Source organism: Pan troglodytes, chromosome 7, assembly GCF_028858775.2.
Source record: "Pan troglodytes isolate AG18354 chromosome 7, NHGRI_mPanTro3-v2.0_pri, whole genome shotgun sequence".
Lineage (NCBI taxonomy): Eukaryota > Metazoa > Chordata > Mammalia > Primates > Hominidae > Pan > Pan troglodytes.
The window spans coordinates 77754718-77776208 of NC_072405.2; the positions used below are offsets into that span (position 1 = coordinate 77754718).

General features: G+C 36.2%; 1 non-coding gene and 1 pseudogene across 1 annotated transcript; one reads left to right on the top strand and one right to left on the bottom strand.

The window, feature by feature from the left end:
• Positions 1-927: 927 nt before the first annotated feature.
• On the bottom strand, positions 928-989 carry LOC112204271 (U7 small nuclear RNA). Its single transcript, XR_002937843.1, has one exon. It is a non-coding gene; the product is annotated as a U7 small nuclear RNA (small nuclear RNA).
• A 19246-nt stretch (positions 990-20235) lies between these two features.
• LOC100614004 (tropomyosin alpha-4 chain-like) lies at positions 20236-20941 on the top strand (annotated as a pseudogene).
• The last annotated feature ends 550 nt before the right edge of the window (positions 20942-21491 follow it).

Sequence of the window (21491 nt, forward strand, 5' to 3'; positions counted from 1 at the left end):
CTCAGTACATTGCAGTTCTTTTTATTCATTTATTTTTTCAAAAAATATTGAAACTTATTCAATAAGCAATGATTGACAGACTTGCTATGTCATGATCAATGTCCTGTGCATTACAGTTGCAGATAAGAACAGCCCATTCTCAGAGCTCACTGTAGTAAGGGAAGGACACCTGGGAAGGATTACAGGAACTCTGAGGAGAATACAGCTAGTATTCTGGAAGGGGTGGAGAAGTCTGGGAAGACTTTATATAGGCAATAACCTTTGACATGTGTCTTAAAGAATGAGTGGAAAGTTTCTTGCAGTGCCTTTCCCTGCTTGTCAATTTCATACCTTTCTCATATCTGCCTTTGAAAGTAAAGATACTTAGAACATTAAATGACAACCCTGGTGCCAATAATTGGAGTTAATAAAATTTTGACTTAAAACACAAGAACAGGTGAGAAAGACTGTAATGCTGTAAAACAGATTTTATAATACAAAAATTGGCATCAGATAAAACAATATGAAAAGCAAGATGAACAGAAAAAAGGTCTGTTTTGTATTTCTGGGTAGAATTTAAACTTTTTTTGTTCCAGAACCACTTTTTAAACATTATTAATAGTTCTTAAAGTTTCGCATAGGTCCAGGAACATTGCCAGGATTTCAGGGGATGAAACTATGAATCCCTTTACTATAGATTTTTAAAATCACTTCAGTTCTGAAATTAACTTTCCACAGACTGCTTCAATTACTGATTAGTAATTCATATTATTTGATCAAGGAAAGCCAAGTTTTCAGATGATGGTATTGTTTTCAAGTGCTAGCTTTTCCCAAGGAAATAATCATTCTCATATCATCAAAACCGAACTAGTAATAAAAAACAATCTCTAATCATTGGGAGATTTAGAATGTGTATTTTGATTGTTTCTCAGCCTCTCTCCACATGGGGAAGGTTTCCAGTTAAAAACCCGAAGACCTGCTAGATCAATTCTAAAAGAGCTGCAACACTTTGTTTCTTTTAAATTCCGAAAAACACATACACATTCAAGTGAATATTATTACCTTCAATTTCTTTTATTGGATTCCACTTTCTATAGAACAGGATTTAAATAATTTCATTTGAGCATGTGTAATATTTCTTAGGGCTGTATCTTTATGAAATGAAGTCCAGATTTTAAAGTGACTTAGGGGATGAGGGTGGGCATGGGCACAGTGGCTCACGCCTATAATCTCAGCATTTTGGGAGGCCAAGGTGGCCGGATCGCTTTAGCCCAGGAATTGAAGACCAGCCTGGACAACCTGGTGAAAACTCATCTCTAATAAAAATGCAAAAATTAACCTTGCATGGTGATGCGCACCTGTGGTCCCCCTACTCAGCAGGCTAAGGGGAAAGGATTGCTTGAGCCCATGAGGTCAAGGCAGCCTCACAGAGACTGAGCTCACAGGGATCATGTGAGCCATGATCACATCACTTTTCTCCAGCCTGGGCAGCAGAGCGAGACCCGTCTTAAAAAAATAAATACATAAAAATAAAACAATTTGGGTCTCTGCTAATTATTAACATTGCTCATATATTCACGTTTTCTTCATTGTCAAAGATAGGATAATTACTGTGCCTTGTTGAGTGAGTTTCCGGATAAACTCTGTAAGAATAAATTATGTTATGACATCATTTGGATTAAGAATGGGAAGAAAGTGGTAGAATGGAACTGGATACTATTCAGACACACCAAAGAGGTGGAAGGTACATTGCAGAGGAGTGACAAAAAAAGCAATACCGGTAAGCAAAATAAGTAACAGAATAATAGCAGCACAGATTTGTACTTATATACAAATGCACAGGGAAAATCTAAGCCCTGGAAGTCATTGTATTTCTATGGACAAAGGTAGCAAAAGAAGTCCTGAACTTATGACCAGCTACTCTTAAAATAGAAACACTCACTTTCCAATATCACCCGCAACTTATTTTGTGATACAAACCTGTATTTTAGTAAAGCATTCTGCATGGTACTGATTTTGTCTGAATACATTGTGACCCTCTTTTCACATACTATAAATCACACAAACACACCAAAAGAATTTGCGTTAGTGTAGTAGATTCTGTTCATACTCATTTCCCACCCAGTCTCATATGATCTCTCTTTTCCACACTATCTACTTATTTTCTGGCACACCCAGGTCACTGTTAAAGGGTTGTGTAAGGTCAGCAGTTCTTCCAGCAAGTGGTTAAGGCCAGCATGACCTTGCCCTGTTTCTTCCGTCATAGAATTACATGGCATATTTGGCAGATTGCTAAACTAAATAATGTGACATACATATTTTTCTAATTGTCAACTGTCTGTAGACAAATTACTGAAATTTTGATGTATTGGGTAATCTTCCATCAAGATGAAACTGAAACACTCTCAATAAAGTATTATAGCCAACTGTGGCTTCTGGAAAATCAACCAATATTTGCCTTTGCTTGACAACTACTAAGCCCATAATTTTTTAAAGATGAATAAGGCCCAATAACTTCTTATTTTTCAGGGTAAAAATAGCTTCAAATACTTTAACATATATTATACCTGCTGTAGTTTCTAATACAAATGAAAATAATGATATGGTGTATATTTGGACCTCTACTTTCTACCTCTGTTTATTGTCAAGGTTTGAGTGTTAAGTGTAGCCACACAAAATTAAGGATTAATTAAAATAATTTTTACAGTATTAGTAAATAAGTTTTTGATAGCTTATTGTCAACAAACTTTTAAATATATTCTTGTGTGGATTTAAAAAATATATCTCAAGAATACTTATTCTTCAAAAAAACAAAAGTATAAGGTAAATGATTCATTAAGAAGAAAAAGGGACAACGGAAGATAAATTTTTGAAGGTTCTGTTTGCTTTGGAGATTCTGAAGATATCTGAGAATTTTTAACTTGGGATTTCTTTAGTTTCTACAAGGATGCCTTAAATTATCACAAGATTATTACTTCCACATGTATGGCTAGTATTTCTGAAATAATATTTTAAGGGTCTTGAAAGAGGCTCATTTCAGAAAACAATAGTGATCCTGAGTTAATGAAAGTCTTCAACAGTTGGAAGGTAGGGAATTTTTACTCGTCCCTCCAACTCTATTATTGATCTGGTATGCAACCTTCAGGAAATTGGTTTATCCTTTCGCCTTCTTACTGGTAAAAATGACTGCCTTAGAGGTCTTGTAAAAACAAACGTTGGCTTGATAGTGCTAAATAAAAGCAGAACTGTGTTGGCAGTTCATACCATCATGTTCTTATATGCAGTTCCTTATAATTACTGCCGGTCACATGAGAATAGTTCACATATTGTTTCTGGCAATATTCACTGGTAAAGCCATCCTCCCATTTCTCCAAAACCTTATGTAGAAATGTTGGCATATCAGTTCTTCAGAAAGGAGATAAATCTTGCCACCATGCCAACCATAACTAATGTTATCTGTGATAAGCATGGCGGTTTCCATACTTCTTTCTTTAAAGGTCACTTTAGTTTATCTTAGTATCTGATATGTTATGCACACTGGAAATAAAATAATCATTGGACTACCACCTCTTTTCTCCCAAAAGCGATAATGTCGTTGCTCTTGGCTGCCACAAAGTGGCAGTGTGCCCACTAACTTCTCCACTAGAAAACCTAGTGTTGGCCTTTAGCACAAAACAGGACAGAACTACGCCTCAAGATTAGGGTTGCCACACAAAATACAAGAAGCCTAGTAAAATTTAAATTTCAGATAAACAACACCATACTTTTACAAAAAAACTTTTTTGTTGTTTATCTGAAATTCACATTTAACTGAGTGGCCCATATTTTCATTTGCTAAGTCTACCAATGCTACTCAAGATAGATTTGACTCTTGCAATCATGTAAACTTTTAAGTTGAAATACACCTGTCCTTAATGGCTTATTTACTTATCTATATTTATTGAATTATAGAACTCTTTAGTTAGGGGAATCCACATTTCCCCCTTCTAGCAGATTTCTATTTACCATATAGTACTAGATTCACATGTTTAGTCTTTCATAAAAATGAATGTGTTTGAAGGCATATTTATAGTACCTTTTGAATGCTGTTTCCATCATTGATATTAAACTAACAAATACTTATTGGTCATCTACTATGTGCAAGGTCTTGTGCCAAAGGGTCACAAAAGGTTCTACAGAAGGGGCTAGATAGAATTGACTTGAGTGTTTAAAATAAAACAAAAAAAATAGGTAGGCAGAATGGAGAACATTCAAGAACATTCTGGAACATTCTAGATGGGTGGTCAGGTATTTTCTATGCAAAAATAAATGTTTTATGAAAACCTGAAAGGCTTAGTTCAAAGGCCTAGTCAGAATATTGAACTATTAACATCCATTCATTCATTCTAGTGTCCAAAACAATCTTGGCACACATTATAAGCACTCATTAATGAATTAATTGAATTATTTTAAAAAGTAAGAATGACACTGGGATAGTCATTTAAAAATTTTTAATTTGCTTGAAATTTTCTCTTCCACTTTTAATGTAATCTCGCCAAGCTTTATCAAATTTCAACAAAACTCAATCCAGACTTCTATTATACTGATATAATGTCACTTTTTGGTGTAATATTATGCATATTAGTTGTTTACTCCAACATACTGAGTTTAAAATGGAAAGTTTCTTTTTATGTTGTCTAATATATTCAAATGTCAGTTAAAATGTAAAACTTTTAAAGTTATACAAAGTGTTTCATTAAATTTTGCCCTCCAAATGTCTCATTCTACCAGAAATGTTGCAATAACATTATGATTTGTGAGCTTTCCCTTCCATTTCTGAGAAAGCTGAGATTTCTGAACTTGTATATGACCATACTCACCTATGCTTCTCATTCACAAGCACATTATGTGTAAGGGGCTCTATTTGTTTGTATAATTTTGCAATGTAAATAATCTATTTCTTATTATAAGGAGAAGATAGTAAAAGAAAATCTACAATTGCTACATTTGAAATAGCAAATCTGGAATTAAATCTACCCTGAACTGCAGATATTATCTAATACAACTTAACATTAAACAGACACTTTGCATGTTATTCATTCATGTTAGAGCTGGGAGCAATATACAGTTGCTAATCATTTTATTATTTTTTGAAAAATTATGCTATATTTTACCATTTCAACAACCTTCTATATGTAAGATTTTTCTTAATTTGAGAAAAGCTGGAGCTGGAAGCCATCATCCTAAGCAAAGACATACCTGCAGCTAACTAGCATAGGAAAAAAGCTCAATATCACTGATCATTAGAGAAATGCAAATCAAAACCGCAATGATACACCATCACACACCAGTCAGAATCCCTATTATTAAAAAGTCCAAAAATAACAGATGCTGGTGAGGTTGTAGAGAAAAAAAAAACACGTATATACATTGGTGATGGGAGTGTAAATTAGTTCAACCATTATGGAAAGCAGTATGGCAATTCCTCAAAGAACTTAAAGGAGAACTAACATTCGACCCAGCAATTCCATCACTGGGTATATACCCAGAGGAATATAAATTATTCTACCATAAAAGCACATGGATGTGAATGTTCATTGCAGCACTATTCACAATAGCAAAGACATGGAATCAACCTAAATGCCCATCAACAACAGATTGGATTAAGAAAATGTGGTATATATACACCATGGAATACTATGCAGCCATAAAAAGGAACAAGATCATGTCCTTTGCAGGGACATGAATGGCGTTGGAAGCCATTATCTTCAGCAAACTAACACTGGAACAGAAAACCAAATACCACATGTTCTCACTTATAAGTGGGAGCTAAATGATGAGAACACATGGAAACATAGAGGGGAGCAGCACACACTGGGGCCTACTGGAGGTTGGAAGGTGAGAGGAGGGAGAGGATCAGGAAAAATAACTAATGAGTACTAGACTTAATACCTGTCTGATGAAGTAATCCGTATAAAAGTTTCCCCATGACACACGTTTACCTATGTATTATAACAAACCTGCACATCCTGCACATGTACCCATGAACTTAAAAGTTAAGAAAAGAAAAAAGCATTATACAGAATTTATTCTTTAATCATCAGAATATCATTATTCTTTCTTTAATATATGTGCCAGGTATTCCACTGGATGCTATATAAATTTTTTTATATGCCACTTCTAAAAGATTTTGAAGTAGCTTATATATATATAAAGTTAAAAGAAGTTATGGCTATTAATAGAGATATAATTATATTATCAACCAAAGGTCTCCAAAAGTTGCTAAATGGGATTAGCTGATTTGGATCAAAGCTCTCTGGTGAAAAAAGCCAAATAGGATACATGAGTAGTTACAGAAAGGGCAGAGAGGTGAACTTAAATTTTCTGGCAATAAATCTGATTTATAAATATTCCAAGTTGCTGACTGGTGGCAAATTTATATGTTTTGATTATATGCAGTATAGAAGATAGGAGTAACATTTTCTTATGGAAACTGAGCATCCGTACTAGTAACTGACTGAATGGTAAACCCACTTTGGCATGAAGGTGGGCAAGGGAAGACAACGTGGGGACAATGATGCCTGCGCCTAATTTATGAACTCTGTAATAGAAGGACAGCGTATTTCAAAAGCATGGAAATTGGAGCGAGCTTGAAAAGCAAAGAATATTTAAATCCAAATGAGGCCAGCTGAGGAATGAAAGGAAGGACTGTGGTATGGTGGTGAAGAGCAGGTCAGAGAGGAAAAAAATCCGAATTTTCTTGACATATAAAATTCCTACAAATCAATGAGAATAAAACCAAGACCTAATTAAAAATAGACAAAGAATATGTATGGATAGTACAGATAGTACATTAAAACAAAAATAGAAATAACTCTTAAACATCTGAAAAGGTGATCACCCTCTCTCATATTAAGAGAAGTGTAAATTAAAACTACAAGATACTGTTTTTCATCATCAAATTGCTGCTGGGAGTAAAATAGCTACTAAGACAATTAATGCCCCTGCACTTGTGGAGCTTACATTCTAGTTGAGAGACAACCAATTAACAAATATACATAAATTATCATGATTAATAGGAGGAAGTGACGTGTAGGAAGATAGGGTAAGTGAAAGTGACAGTGATGCAGGGGATCACTATTGGAGGGTGGAGGCAATTCTAGTGGAGTGGGGAGGGGGCAAGGGGGAGGAGGAAGTGAGTCAAAGGGAACAATGTGGAGAGAAGACTTGCTGCAGGTGTTTTGATAAAAAGAAGCTGAAGAAATAGGACAGTACCTAGAAGAGAATAAGGGGTAAAAAGTGAGTTTTGTTTATTAAGTGAAAGAGAATGGTGCAGAATGTGGATACTATGCTACAATTTGTGTTGTGACTTTTTAATAGATAGATAATAGAGATAGATAAAAGGTTAGATAGATAGATAGATAGATAGATAGATACATACATACATACATACATACATACATACATACATATATAGCTTGTATGTGCGAAAAATATTTCTGGAAAAATTCACAAAGTACTAATACCATAATTGTTTCTAGGGAAGGAAATGGCTTGGAGAAGGATGAAAGATTATTTCTTTTTGTGCTTTTCAAATATGTATCATATACAGGAATCATCCATGCAGAAGTAAACAAATCCTTCATTATTCAAAATACTATGTAAATTATACTCAACTGTGAACATGACTTAATTTTTCTCTATTCAAGTTGACATATCCCTGTAAGTGTAAAAAGCTGGAAATCATGTGTATATTTTCTCAGTTACTTTAATTACATTAAGAAAACTATAATCAGAAAAATATTTTATTAATCTTAGAGTTGCACGTGAACACTATTAACTAACACATATCTTTCTTATCATAATCTACTAGCATGAGTTAAGATATAACTTCTGAATTGTTTGGGTTCAATTGCATTCCCCCCAAAATTGTGTTCAAGTCCTAACTTGATATGTTAGGTATGTTCAGTATGTGTGAATATTACTTTACTTGGCAATAGGGTCATTACAGATGTAATTAAATTAAAATCAGGACATATTGAATTAGGGTGGACTCAAATCTAGTAACTAATGTCCTTATAAGAAGAGGAAAAACTGGACACAGATTCACAGAGAGAATCCATACAACAATGGAATCAAAGAGTGGAGTCATGCATCTGCCACCAAGAACTGCCAGCAACCACTGGAAAATAGAAAAGGCAAGGAAAGACTTTTCCCAGGAGGCTTCAGGAGGAGCATGGCCCTGCCAAGACCTTGACTTTGGAGCCACTAGACTCCAGATCTGTGAGAGAACAAATTTCTGCCACTTTAAACCTCCCAGTTTGCCCTATTTGCTACAGCAGCCTTAGCAAACTAATACAAAAATAGTGATATTTAATGAATGACATAGGAAAATGTTTATTGTAAAAGTAATTGAGACTTCAGGAATATGGGATTATATGTTTTTATAGGAAACAGATTAGGGCATTAGAAAATGTTTCTTTAAGGGAACAAGATAAATTAGGCCAAATCAGACCACACTTTGACTAAGATAGATAAACAAAGAGATACTTGATATAGGCCTAGTCTCTACATAAAAGTGAAGTGGATATAAATGTGAATAATTAATTTATTACATGACAAAGACGCTAAAAGGAGGGAAAAGAAAAAAAAAACTGTTCCATAGACACATGCCTTTTTGATTAAGACTGATAATTCTCAGAGCTTGTCTACCAAGCAATCTGGCTTAAAGAAAGCACTAATGGATTTTTTCATGTAGAAGTGTATTCATGTTGGAAAAGGTGTTGTAAGCATAGTACTGAATATATTGGAATTTTTGAAAAACCTATGCAACTGTAATTGTTCAGTGTTTTATGCAGGGCAATGTGTAATTGCTGTCTTTTGTTTATTTTTAGATAAAAGATCTGCAGCTATGGAATTCTTCTCCATGACATTTTCACAGAACATACTACTTGTGATTTATATCATGTCCTTACTCAAGGTAATTTTATTTTTTAAGAATACCATAAAATCTATTTAAGTCACATCCTGTCTCCCAGTGAAATGAAAGACATCTCAGAAGGGATTTCATTGTATCCTTTTGGGTGTGTGTGTTTTGTATTTTTGCATTTTCCCAGGAAGAAATGGAGACAGTGACTCAGTTAATGCATTATGCTTATCCTCTCATTGCTCCATTCTTGGTTTTGGTGATCATTTGAAATACATGGAGATTGTTTGCTCAACTCTCTCAGGCTGCTGCTTGTTAAATAACAGCACTTGTTAGCCCTATGTCATTTTTGTAGTACAGTTACAAATAAACAGGACTCCAGGCCTCACCAGTCAAAGTTACCCTTTGGAAACTAATTTCTCCCTCTTCCCTCTTTACTTCTGCTACCATTGAAAGAGAACGAGAGAGAGAGAGAGAGAGAATATTTTGGCACTAATAAAATAATGAAAGTTCACTCAGTCTTAATATATGGATGTGGACCTCGCTCCCATTCCACATCCAGCTACTCCCTGACTCCTGTATCCCAATCTCTTACAACCATAAATCCGTTCTCCATTTGGAAAATTTTGTCATTTCAAAATGCTATATTGATGGAATTATAGAGTATGTAAACTTTAGAGATTAATTGTTTCATCCTAGACATTCATGCAAGTTGTTGCATGTATCAATAGTCCGTTCCTTTTCTTTCCTGAGTAGTGTTCTGTGGTATGGGTGTACCACAGTTTCTTTAACCATTCATCCGTTGTAGAACATCTGAGCTGCTTCCAGTTTGGGGCAATTATGGATAAAAAAGTTTGCTATGAACAATTATATGTGAACATGTAAAATGCATAGGAGTGCAATTGCTGGATTATGGATGATTACATGTTGAATTTTTCAAGAAACTTCCAATTTTAACTTTATATAAAACTATTTGTTTTCTTTCCTCTCTCTCCCACTCCTTATGATACATTACTTGAACATTTCTTTGGATTCTATCTTGGCTTTTTTATATTGTTTTTTGTGTATTTTTTATAGTGGTTGTTCTGTGTGTTACTGTATATATGTATGACAAATAATTCCTCTACTGATATCAATATTTTAACACTATATTTTACCTTTGCCATTTTAAGTACCATTGTCTTGAGTCTGAGATGATGTTAAACTTTTTGTTTCATTCATAAAATATGATTTATAAAACTCATGAGGAAAAGGATAGACTATTACGTGTAGCTATACTTCTTTTTATTCCTCCTTCTTTCCTAGTGCTCTAAGGTTCTTTCTCTTATCATTTCCTTTTCGGTTTTTTTTTTTTTTTTTTTTTTTTTTTTTTTATACTTTAAGTTTTAGGGTACATGTGCACATTGTGCAGGTTAGTTACATATGTATACATGTGCCATGCTGGTGCTTTTCGTTTTAAGAATTTCCTTTCATCAACCTTTAACAGTAGACCTGCTGGCAACACACTCTTTTTGTTTTCCTTCATCTGAAAAAGTATTTATTTTGCCTTGATTTTTGAAGTACACTTTTGTTGAATGTAGAATTGACAGTTGAAAGTTATTTTCTTTTAGCCCTTTTGTTCTCTGTGCTTTCAGATGAAAGTTCGTCATCACTTGAATTGGTGTCCCTATAGGAAATGCATTGTTTCTCTATGGCTGCTTTCAATATATATTTTTTTGTCTTCAGTTATTTTTAGAAATTTATTTATGATATGTCTTGGCACAGGTTTCTTTGAGTTTATTCTATTTGAGATCACTCAGCTTCTTGAATCTGCAAGATTATGTCTTTTGCCCAATTTGGGAAATTTTTAGCCATTATTTCCTTGAATACTCTTTCAGGTTCACTTTCTCCCATCCTGTGGGCTTCTAATACAACACATGATGGATCTTTTGATTTTGTCCCACAGGTGTTGGAGGTGCTATTTTTGTTTTCTGTTTGTTTGTTTATTTTACAGTCTGCATTCTCCCTGTTGTTTGGATTGGGATAAATTTTATTGATATGTCTTTAAATTCACTGATTCTCTCCTTTGTCATATCCACTCTAATATTAAGTCCATTCGGCAAATTTATTTTTCCATTATTATGTTTTTTGGTTCTTTAATTTCTATTTGGTTCTTTTTATAATTTCTATTTCATGACTGGGTTTATTTTTATTTGTTTCAAAAGAATTTATAATTGATTATTGAAGCATGTATGTGGGCTGCTTTAAAATCCTTTTCGAATAATTCCAAGATCTGACTCATCTCAGTATGAGCCTTACCTTTTGGTGTTGATTGCCTTTTCTCCTTCAGGTTGATTTTCTTGTATGAGACATGATTTCTTTGTATTTTGTATGTTATATTAGCCTCTGGATCTTATTTATATCTTGCATTTTAGCAGGCAGTCACACTGTTTATGTTGATTACAAGGTCCTGGCCTCCTTTTGCAGACTATGATTTCAAGAGCAGTTCAATTTTCAGACCCTTTGCTTTGTTATTCTCATCTGCTTTATCTGATGCTACTACTGCTCCTGGTGCTGCCTAACAGAGTAGAAGTAGCTTCACCAGTCTGGAATTCTGGGTGTTTCCAAGTAGGAGAGGGGAATCCCAGACCCATGAGAGCAAGTCAGTTCTCACTTTATCTTACTAGCCTTTCCAACAATATTTAATGCAGTTGATGATGCCATCCTTTAGAAACCCTTTCATAACTTGGCTTCTGAGATAACACTTTCTTTTGTTTTTTCTCGCTGCTCACTTCTTTTAGTCTTGTCTGATAACTTTCCTTCTTCTCTTCAACTTTTAAATATTAAATAGCATTCAGAATCAGGGATCAAAAAATTTACCTTCACTTTATAGGTGATCACCCAAAGGTTAATTTTTTTTTTCCAATGGTTTTTGGGGAAAGGTGGTGTTTCATTACATGGATAGGTTCTTTAGTGGTGATTTCTAGATTTTGGTGCACCCATCACCCAAGCAGTGTGCACTATACCCAATGTGTAGTCTTTTATCCCTCACTCCCTCCCCCACTCCCCCCAGTCCCCAAAGTCCATTATGTCATTCTTATGCCTTTACATCCTCATAGCTTAGCTTCCACTTATAAGTGAGAACATATGACATCTGGTTTTCCATTCCTGAGTTACTTCACTTAGAATGATGGTCTCCAACTCCATCCAGGTTGCTGCAAATGCAACCATATTTTCTTTATCCACTTGTTGGTTGATGAGCAGTTAGGCTGGTTCCATATTTTTGCAATTGTGAATTGTGCAGCTATAAACATGTGTGTGCAAGTGAATTTTCCATATAATGACTTCTTTTCCTCTGGATGATTACCCAGTAGTGGGGTTGCTAGATCAAATGGTAGTTCTACTTTTACTTCTTTAAGGAGTCTCCGTACTTATTTTCATAGTGGTTGTACTAGTTTACTTTCCCACCAACAGTGTAAAAGTGTTCCCTTTTCACTACATCCATGCCATCATCTATTATTTTTTTCATTTTTTAATTACGGCCTTTCTCGCAGGAGTAAGGTGGCATCACATTGTGGTTTTGATTTGCATTTCCCTGATAATTAGTGATGTTGAGCATTTTTTCATGTTTGTGGCCATTTGTATATTTTCTTTTGAGAATTGTCTATTCATGTCCTTAGCTCACATTTTGATGGGATTATTTGGTTTTGGTTTCTTTTTTTGAGTTCTTTGTATATTCTGGGTATTAGTCCTTGGTCAGATGCATAGTTTGCAAATATTTTCTCCCATTCTGTGATTTGCCTGCTTACTTCGCTGATTATTTCTTTTGCTGTGCAGAAGCTTTTTAGTTTAATTAAGTTCCATCTATTTATCTTTGTTTTTGTTGCATTTGCTTTCGGGTTCTTGGTCATGAAATCTTTGCCTAAGCCAATGTCTAGAAGATTTTTTTCTGATGTTATCTTCTAAAATTTTTACGGTTTCAGGTCTTAGATTCATCTTGAGTTGATTTTTGTATAAGGTGAAAGATGGGAGCCAGTTTCATTCTTCTACATGTGGCTTTTCAATTATCCCAGCACCATTTGTTGAATAGGGTGTCATTTCCCCACTTTAGGTTTTGTTTTGATTTGTCAAAGATCAGTTGGCTGTAAGTATTTGGCTTTATTTCTGGGTTCTCTATTCTGTTCCATTGGTCTACTTGCCTATTTTTATACCAGTACCATGCTGTTTTGGTAACTGTAGACTTATAGTATCCTTTGAAGTCAGGTAATGTGATGCCTCCAGATTTGCTATTTTTGCTTAGTCTTACTTTGAATATACAGGCTTTTTTTTTGGTTCTGTATGAATTTTAGGATTTTTTTTTTTTAGTTATGTGAAAAAGGATGAGGGTATTTTCACAGGAATTACATTGAATTTATAGATTGATGTTGGCAGTATGGTCATTTTCACAACATTGATTCTACCCATCCATGAGCATGTGATGTGTTTTCATTTGTTTGTGTCATCTGCAATTTTTTTTTTTTTTTTGAGACAGGGTCTCCCTCTGTCACCCAGGCTGGAGGGCAGTGGCTCAATCTCTGCTCACTGCAACCTTCACCTCTTGGGTTCAAGCAATTCTCCTGTCTCAGTCTCCTGAGTAGCTGGGATTACAGGTACATGCCACCACGCCCGGCTAACTTTGTTTTGTTTTGTTTTTAGTAGAGACGGGGTTTCAGCATGTTGGTCAGGCTGGTCTCGAACTCCTGACCTCATGATCCACCCACCTCGGCCTCCCAAAGTGCTGGGATTACAGGCATGAGCCACCATGTCCGACCATCTATGATTTCCTTCAGCACTGTTTCACGTCCTTAGTTAGATATAGTTCTAAGTATTTTATTTTATTATTTTATTTTATTTTATTTTATTTTATTTTATTTTATTTTATTTGCAGCTATGGTAAAGGGATTGAGTTCTTGATTTGATTCTCAGCTTGCTTGCTGTTGGTGTATAGCAGTGCTACTGATTTGTGTACATTGATTTTGTATCCTGAAACTTTACTAAATTCATTTATCACATCTAGGAGCTTTTTGGATGAGTATTTAGGGTTTTCTAAGTATACGATTATATCATTGGTGAACAGGAACAGTTTGACTTCCTCTTTACAGATTTGGATGTCCTTTATTTATTTCTCTTGTCTGATTGCTCTGGCTAGGACTTCCAGTACTAGGTTGAATAGAAGTGGTGAAAGTGGGCATCCTTGTCTTGTTCCAGTTCTCAGGCAAAATGCTTTCGACTCTTTCCCATTCAGTATAATGTTGGCTATGGGATCTTCATAGATGGCTTTTTAACATTAAGAAATGTCCCTTCTATTGCTGAGGGTTTTAGTTTTAAAGTGATGCTGGATTTTGTCAAATGCTTTTCCTGCATCTGTTGAGATGATCATGTAATTTTTTATTTTAATGCTATTTATGTAGTGTATCACATTTATTGACTTGCTTATGTTAAACCATCCCTGCATCCCTGGTATGAAACCCACTTGATCATTGTGGATTATCTTTTTGATATGCTGTTGGGTTTGGTTAGCTGGTAATTTGTTGAGGATTTTTGCATCTATTTTCATATTGGGCTATGGTTTGTTGTTGTTGTTGTTATGTCTTTTCCTGGTTTTGATATTAGAGTGATATTGCCTTCATAAAATGATTTAGGGGGATTCCCTCTTTGACTTTTGGAATATTTTCTATAAGATTGGTAACAAATCTTCTTTGAATATCTGATAGAATTCAACTGTGAATCCCTCTGGTCCAGGACTTTTTGTTGGCAATTTTTTTTATTACTGTTTCCATCTTGCTACTTCTTATTGGTCTATTCAGAGTTTCTATTTCTTTGTGGTTTAATCTAGCAGTGTTGTATCTTTCCAGGAATTTATCCATCTCCTCTAGATTTTCTAGTTTGTGTGCATAAAGGTATTCATAGCGGTCTTGAATAATCTTTTGTATTTCTGTGGTATGGTTGTAGTATCTCCTGTTTCATTCCTAATTGGCCTTATTTGGATCTTCTCTCTTCTTTTCTTGGCCAAGCTTACGAATGGTATATTGATTTTGTTTATGGTTTCAAAGAACCAGCTTTTTGTTTTATTTATCTTTTGTATTTAATTATTTCAATTTCATTTAGTTCTGTTCTGATCTTTGTCATTTCTTTTCTTCTGCTAGGTTTGGGTTTGGTTTGTTCTTGTTTCTCTGGTTCCTTGAAGTGTGAGCTTAGATTGTCTATTTGTGCTCTTTCAGACTTTTTGACATACGCATTTAATGCTATGAACTTCCCCTTAGCACTGTGTTTTGCTGTACCCCAGAGGTTCTGATAGGTTGTGTCACTATTATTGTTCAGTTCAAAGAATTTTTAAATTTCCTCCTTGATTTTATTGTTGGCTCAAAGATCTTTCAGGAGAAGATTATTTAATCTTCATATGTTTGTATAGTTTTTGAGCATTTCTTTTTGGATTTAATTTTCAATTTTATTATACAGTAGTCTGAGAGAATATTTGATATAATTTTGATTTTCTTAAATTTATTGAGACTTGTTTTGTGGCTTATTACATGGTCAATCTTGGAGAATGTTTCATGTGCTGATGAAAAGAATGTATATTCTGTAGTTGTTGTGTAGACTATTCTGTAATATCTGTTAAGTCTACTTGTTCTAGGGTGGAGTTTAAGTCCACTTTTTTTTGTTGAATTTCTGTCTTGATGACCTCTCTAGTGCTGTCAGTGGAGTATTTAAGTCCCCTACTATTATTGTGTTGCCATCCATCTCATTTCTTAGGTCTGGTAGTAATTGTTTTATAAATTTGGGAATTCCAGTGTTAGATGCATGTATATTTAGGATTGTGATGTTTTCCTGTTGGACTAATCCTTTTATCATTATATAATATCCCTCCTTGTCTTTTTTAACTGTTGTTGCCTTAAAGTCTGTTTTGTCTGATAGAATAGCTACTCCTGCTTGCTTTTGGTTTTGATTTACATGGAATATATTTTTTTCATCTTTTTACCTTAAGGTTATGTGAGTCTTTGTGTGTTAGGTGAGGCTCTTGAAGATGACAGATACTTGGTTGGTGGATTTTTATTCATTCTGCAATTCTGCATCTTTTAAGAGGAGCATTTGGGCCTTTTACATTCAATGTTAGTATTGAAACGCGAGGTACTGTTCTAGTCATCATGCTAGATGCTGCCTGAATATGGTTTTTTTCATTGTGTTATTGTTATATAGATCCTGTGAAATTTATGCTTTAAGGATGTTCTATTTTGGTGTATTTCAAGATTTTGTTTCAAGATTTAGAAATCCTTTTAGCATTTTTTTTTTTGCGATGCTGGCTTAGTAGTGGTGAATTCTCTCAGGATTTGTTTTTCTGAAAGGGGTTTTATCTCTTCTTCCTTTATGAAGCTTAATTTCACAGGATACAAAATTCTTAGCTCATAATTATTTTGTTTAAGGAAGCTGTATTAGTCTGTTTTCATACTGCTGATAAAGACATACTCCAATTAAAAGACACAGACTGGCAAATTGGATAAAGAGTCAAGACCCATCAGTGTGCTATTTTCAGGAGACCCATCTCACCTGCATATACACACATAGGCTCAAAATAAAGAGATGGAGGAAGATCTACCAAGCAAATGGAAAACAAAAAAAAGCAGGGGTTACAATCCTAGTCTCTGATAAAACAGACTTTAAACCAACAAAGATCAAAAGAGACAGAGAAGGCCATTACATAATGGTAAAGGGATCAATTCAACAAGAAGTGCTAACTATCCTAAATATATATGCACCGAATACAGGAGCACCCAGATTCATAAAGCAAGTCCTGAGAGACCTGCAAAGAGACTTAGACTCCCACACAATAATAATGGGAGACTTTAACACCCCACTGCCAACATTAGACAGATCAATGAGACAGAAAGTTAACAAGGATATCCAGGAATTGAACTCAGCTCTGCACCAAGCAGACCTAATAGACATCTACAGAACTCTCCACCCCAAATCAACAGAATATACACTATTCTCAGCACCACATCACACTTATTACAAAACTGACCACATAGTTGGAAGTAAAGCACTGCTCAGCAAATGTAAAAGAACAGAAATTACAACAAACTGTCTCTCAGACCACAGTGCAATCAAACTAGAACTCAGGATTAAGAAACTCACTCAAAACCACTCAACTACATGGAAACTGAACAACCTGCTCCAGAATGACCACTGGGTACATAACAAAAAGAAGGCAGAAATAAAGATGTTCTTTGAAACCAATAAGAACAAAGACACAACATACCAGAATATCTGGGACACATTTAAAGCAGTGTGTAGATGGAAATTTATAGCACTAAGTGCCCACAAGAGAAAGCAGGAGAGATCTAAATTTGACACCCTAACATCACAATTAAAAGAACTAGAGAAGAAGAGCAAACAAATTCAAAAGCTAGCAGAAGGCAAGAAATAACTAAAATCAGAGCAGAACTGAAGGAGATAGAGACACAAAAAACCTTCAAAAAATCAATGAATCCAGCAGCTGGTTTTTTGAAAAGATCAACAAAATCGATAGACCACTAGCAAGACTAATAAAGAAGAACAGAGAGAAGAATCAAATAGATGCAACAAAAAATGATAAAGGGGATATCATCACCGATCTCACAGAAATACAAACTACGATCAGAGAATACTATAAACATCTCTATGCAAATAAACTAGAAAATCTAGAAGAAATGGATAAATTCCCGGATACATACACCCTCCCAAGACTAAACCAGGAAGAAGTTGAATCCCTGAATAGACCAATAACAGGCTCTGAAATTGAGACAATAATTAATAGCCTACCAACCAGAAAAAGTCCAGGATCAGACGAATTCACAGCCGAATTCTACCAGAGGTACAAAGAGGAGCTGGTACCTTTCCTTCTGAAACTATTCCAATCAATAGAAAAAGAGAGAATCCTCTCTAATTCATTTTATGAAGCCAACATCACCCTGATACCAAAGCCTGGCAGAGACACAACAAAAAAAAGAGAATTTTAGACCAATATCCCTAATGAATATCGATGCAAAAATCCTCAATAAAATACTGGCAAACCGAATCCAGCAGCACATCAAAAAGCTTATCCACCATGGTCAAGTTGGCTTCATCCCTGGGATGCAAGGCTGGTTCAACATACACAAATCAATAAACGTAATTCATCATATAAACAGAACCAAAGACAAAAACCATATGACTATCTCAATAGTTGCAGAAAAGGCCTTTGACAAAATTCAACAGCCCTTCATGCTAAAAACTCTCAATAAATTAGGTATTGATGGGACGTATCTCAAAATAATAAAAGCTGTCTATGACAAACCCACAGCCAATATCATACTGAATGCGCAAAAGCTGGAAGCATTCCCTTTGAAAACTGGCACAAGACAGGGATGCCCTCTCTCACCATTCTTATTCAACACAGTGTTGGAAGTTCTGGCCAGGGCAATTAGGCAGGAGAAAGAAATATAGGGTATTCAATTAGGAAAAGAGGAAGTCAAATTGTCCCTGTTTGCAGATGACATGATTGTATATTTAGAAAACCCCATCGTCTCAGCCCCAAATCTCCTTAAGCTGATAAGCAACTTCAGCAAAGTCTCAGGATACAAAATCAATGTACAAAAATCACAAGCATTCTTATACACCAATAACAGACAAACAGAGAGCCAAATCATGAGTGAACTGCCATTCACAATTGCTTCAAAGAGAATAAAATACCTAGGAATCCAACTTACAAGGGATGTGAAGGAACTCTTCAAGGAGAACTACAAACCACTGCTCAGCAAAATAAAATAGAACACAAAGAAATGGAAGAACATTCCATGCTCATGGATAGGAAGAATCAATATCGTGAAAATGGCCATACTGCCCAAGGTAATTCATAGATTCAACGCCATCCCCATCAAGCTACCAATGACTTTCTTCACAGAATTGAAAAAACTACTTTAAAGTTCACATGGAACCAAAAGAGAGCCTGCATTGCCAAGACAATCCTAAGCCAAAAGAACAAAGCTGGAGGCATCACACTACCTGACTTCAAATTATACTACAAAGCTACAGTAACCAAAACAGCATGGTACTGGTACCAAAACAGAGATATAGACAAATGGAACAGAATAGAGCCTTCAGAAATAATACCACACATCTACAGCCATCTGATCTTTGACAAACCTGACAAAAACAAGACATGGGGAAAGGATTCCCTATTAATAAATGGTGCTGGGACAACTGGCTAGCCATACGTAGAAAGCTGAAACTGGATCCCTTCCTTACACCTTATACAGAAATCAATTCAAGATGAATTAAAGACTTAAATGTTAGACCTAAAACCATAAAAACCCTAGAAGAAAACCTAGGCAATACCATTCAGGACATAGGCGTGGGCAAGGACTTCATGACTAAAACACCGAAAGCAATGGCAACAAAAACCAAAACTGACAAATGGGATCTAATTAAACTAAAGAGATTCTGCACAGCAAAAGAAACTACATCAGAGTGAACAGGCAACCTACAGAATGGGAGAAAATTTTTACAATCTACCCATCTGAGAAAGGGCTAATATCCAGAATCTACAAAGAACTTAAATTTACAAGAAAAAATGAAACAACCCCATCAAAAAGTGGGCAAAGAATATGAACAGACACTTCTCAAAAGAAGACATTTATGCAGCCAACAGACACATGAAAAAATGCTCATCATCACTGGTCATCAGAGAAATGCAAATCAAAACCACAATGAGATACCATCTCACACCAGTTAGAATGGTGGTCATTAAAAAGTCAGGAAACAACAGGTGCTGGAGAGGATGTGGAGAAATAGGAAAGCTTGTACACTGTTGGTGGGACTGTAAACTAGTTCAACCATTGTGGAAGTCAGTGTGGCCATTCCTCAAGGATCTAGAACTAGAAATACCATTTGACCCAGCCATCCCATTACTGGGCATATACCCAAAGGATAATAAATCATGCTGCTATAAAGACACATGCACACGTATGTTTATTGCGGCACTATTGACAATAGCAAAGACTTGGAACCAACCCAAATATCCATCAGTGATAGACTGGATTAAGAAAATGTGGCAGGGGGGCGGGGAGAGGCGGGGGAGTCCCCCTCACAGGCAAAGGATTGTGGGGCCGGGTGCGACCGTGCAGCTCTCGGCAGAGCCGAGCCCAGACGAGGTCCGCCGCTGCCCCTGCACCTCTGCGCCTCCGCGCCGCCTCAACTCCCTGGAGGTGGTGAAACGCAAGATCCAGGCCCTGCAGTAGCAGGCGAACGAGGCGGAAGGCCGTGCAGGGCCTGCAGCGGGAGCTGAACTGCAAGCGCCCCCGGCGCGAGAAAGCTGAAGGTGATGTGGCCGCCCTCAACCGACGCATCCAGCTCATTGAGGAGGAGTTGGACAGGGCTCGGGAACGACTGGACACAGCCCTGCAGAAGCTGGAGGAGGCAGAAAAAGCTGCAGATGAGAGTGAAAGAGGAATGAAGGTGATAGAAAACCGGGCCATGAAGGATCAGGAGAAGATGGAGATTCAGGAGATGCAGCTCAAAGAGGCCAAGCACATTGCGGAAAAGGCTGACCGCAAATACGAGAAGGTAGTTCGTAAGCTGGTCATCCTGGAGGGTGAGCTGGAGAGGGCAGAGGAGCGTGCAGAGGTGTGTGCGGAGGTGTCTGAACTAAAATGTGGTGATGTGGAAAATAACTGAAGAATGTTACTAACAATCTGAAATCGCTGGAAGCTGCATCTGAAAACTATTCTGAAAAGGAGGACAAATATGAAGAAGAAATTAAACTTCTGTCTGACAAACTGAAAGAGGCTGAGACCCGTGCTGAATTTGCAGAGAGAACGGTTGCAAAACTGGAAAAGACAATTGATGACCTGGAAGAGAAATTTGCCCAGGCCAAAGAAGAGAACGTGGGCTTACATCAGACACTGGATCAGACACTAAACGAACTTAACTGTATATAAGCACAACAGAAGAGTCTTGTTCCAACAGAAACTCCAGAGCTCCGTGGGTCTTTCTCTTCTCTTTTAAGAAGTTCCTTTTGTTATTGCCATCGTTATTTGTCAAGCAAATTATGAATACACGACCAAATATTTTGTATCGAAGAAGTTTTGAGCACCTGTTAAATCTCATTCCTTCCCCCTTTTTTTTTTCAAATGGCACCAGCTTTTTCAGCTCTCTTATTTTTTCCTTAAGTTGCATTTATTCCTAAGGTAGGCAGGATATTTCCTAGTAAGCATACTTTCTTAAGACGGAGGCCATTTGGTTCCTGGGAGAATAGGCAGCCCCACACTTTGAAGAACACAGACCCCAGTATCTAGTCGTGGATATAATTAAAACACTAAAGACCATAACCTTTTGGGTCAACTGTTGGTCAAACTATAGGAGAGACCAGGGACCATCACATGGGTAGGGATTTTCCAATCAGAGCCAATAAAAGGGCTGGTGGGGGCCAGGGTGGCTATTGTGGGAAGTCATAACCCACAGATAGATTAACCTAAGAATCTTGGCCCTTCTCCACACTCCACCATGCAGAACAAACATCCTCTCAAGCAGTCAACGTAGAACGCTTGGGAAATAGTCATAATTACCAACATAT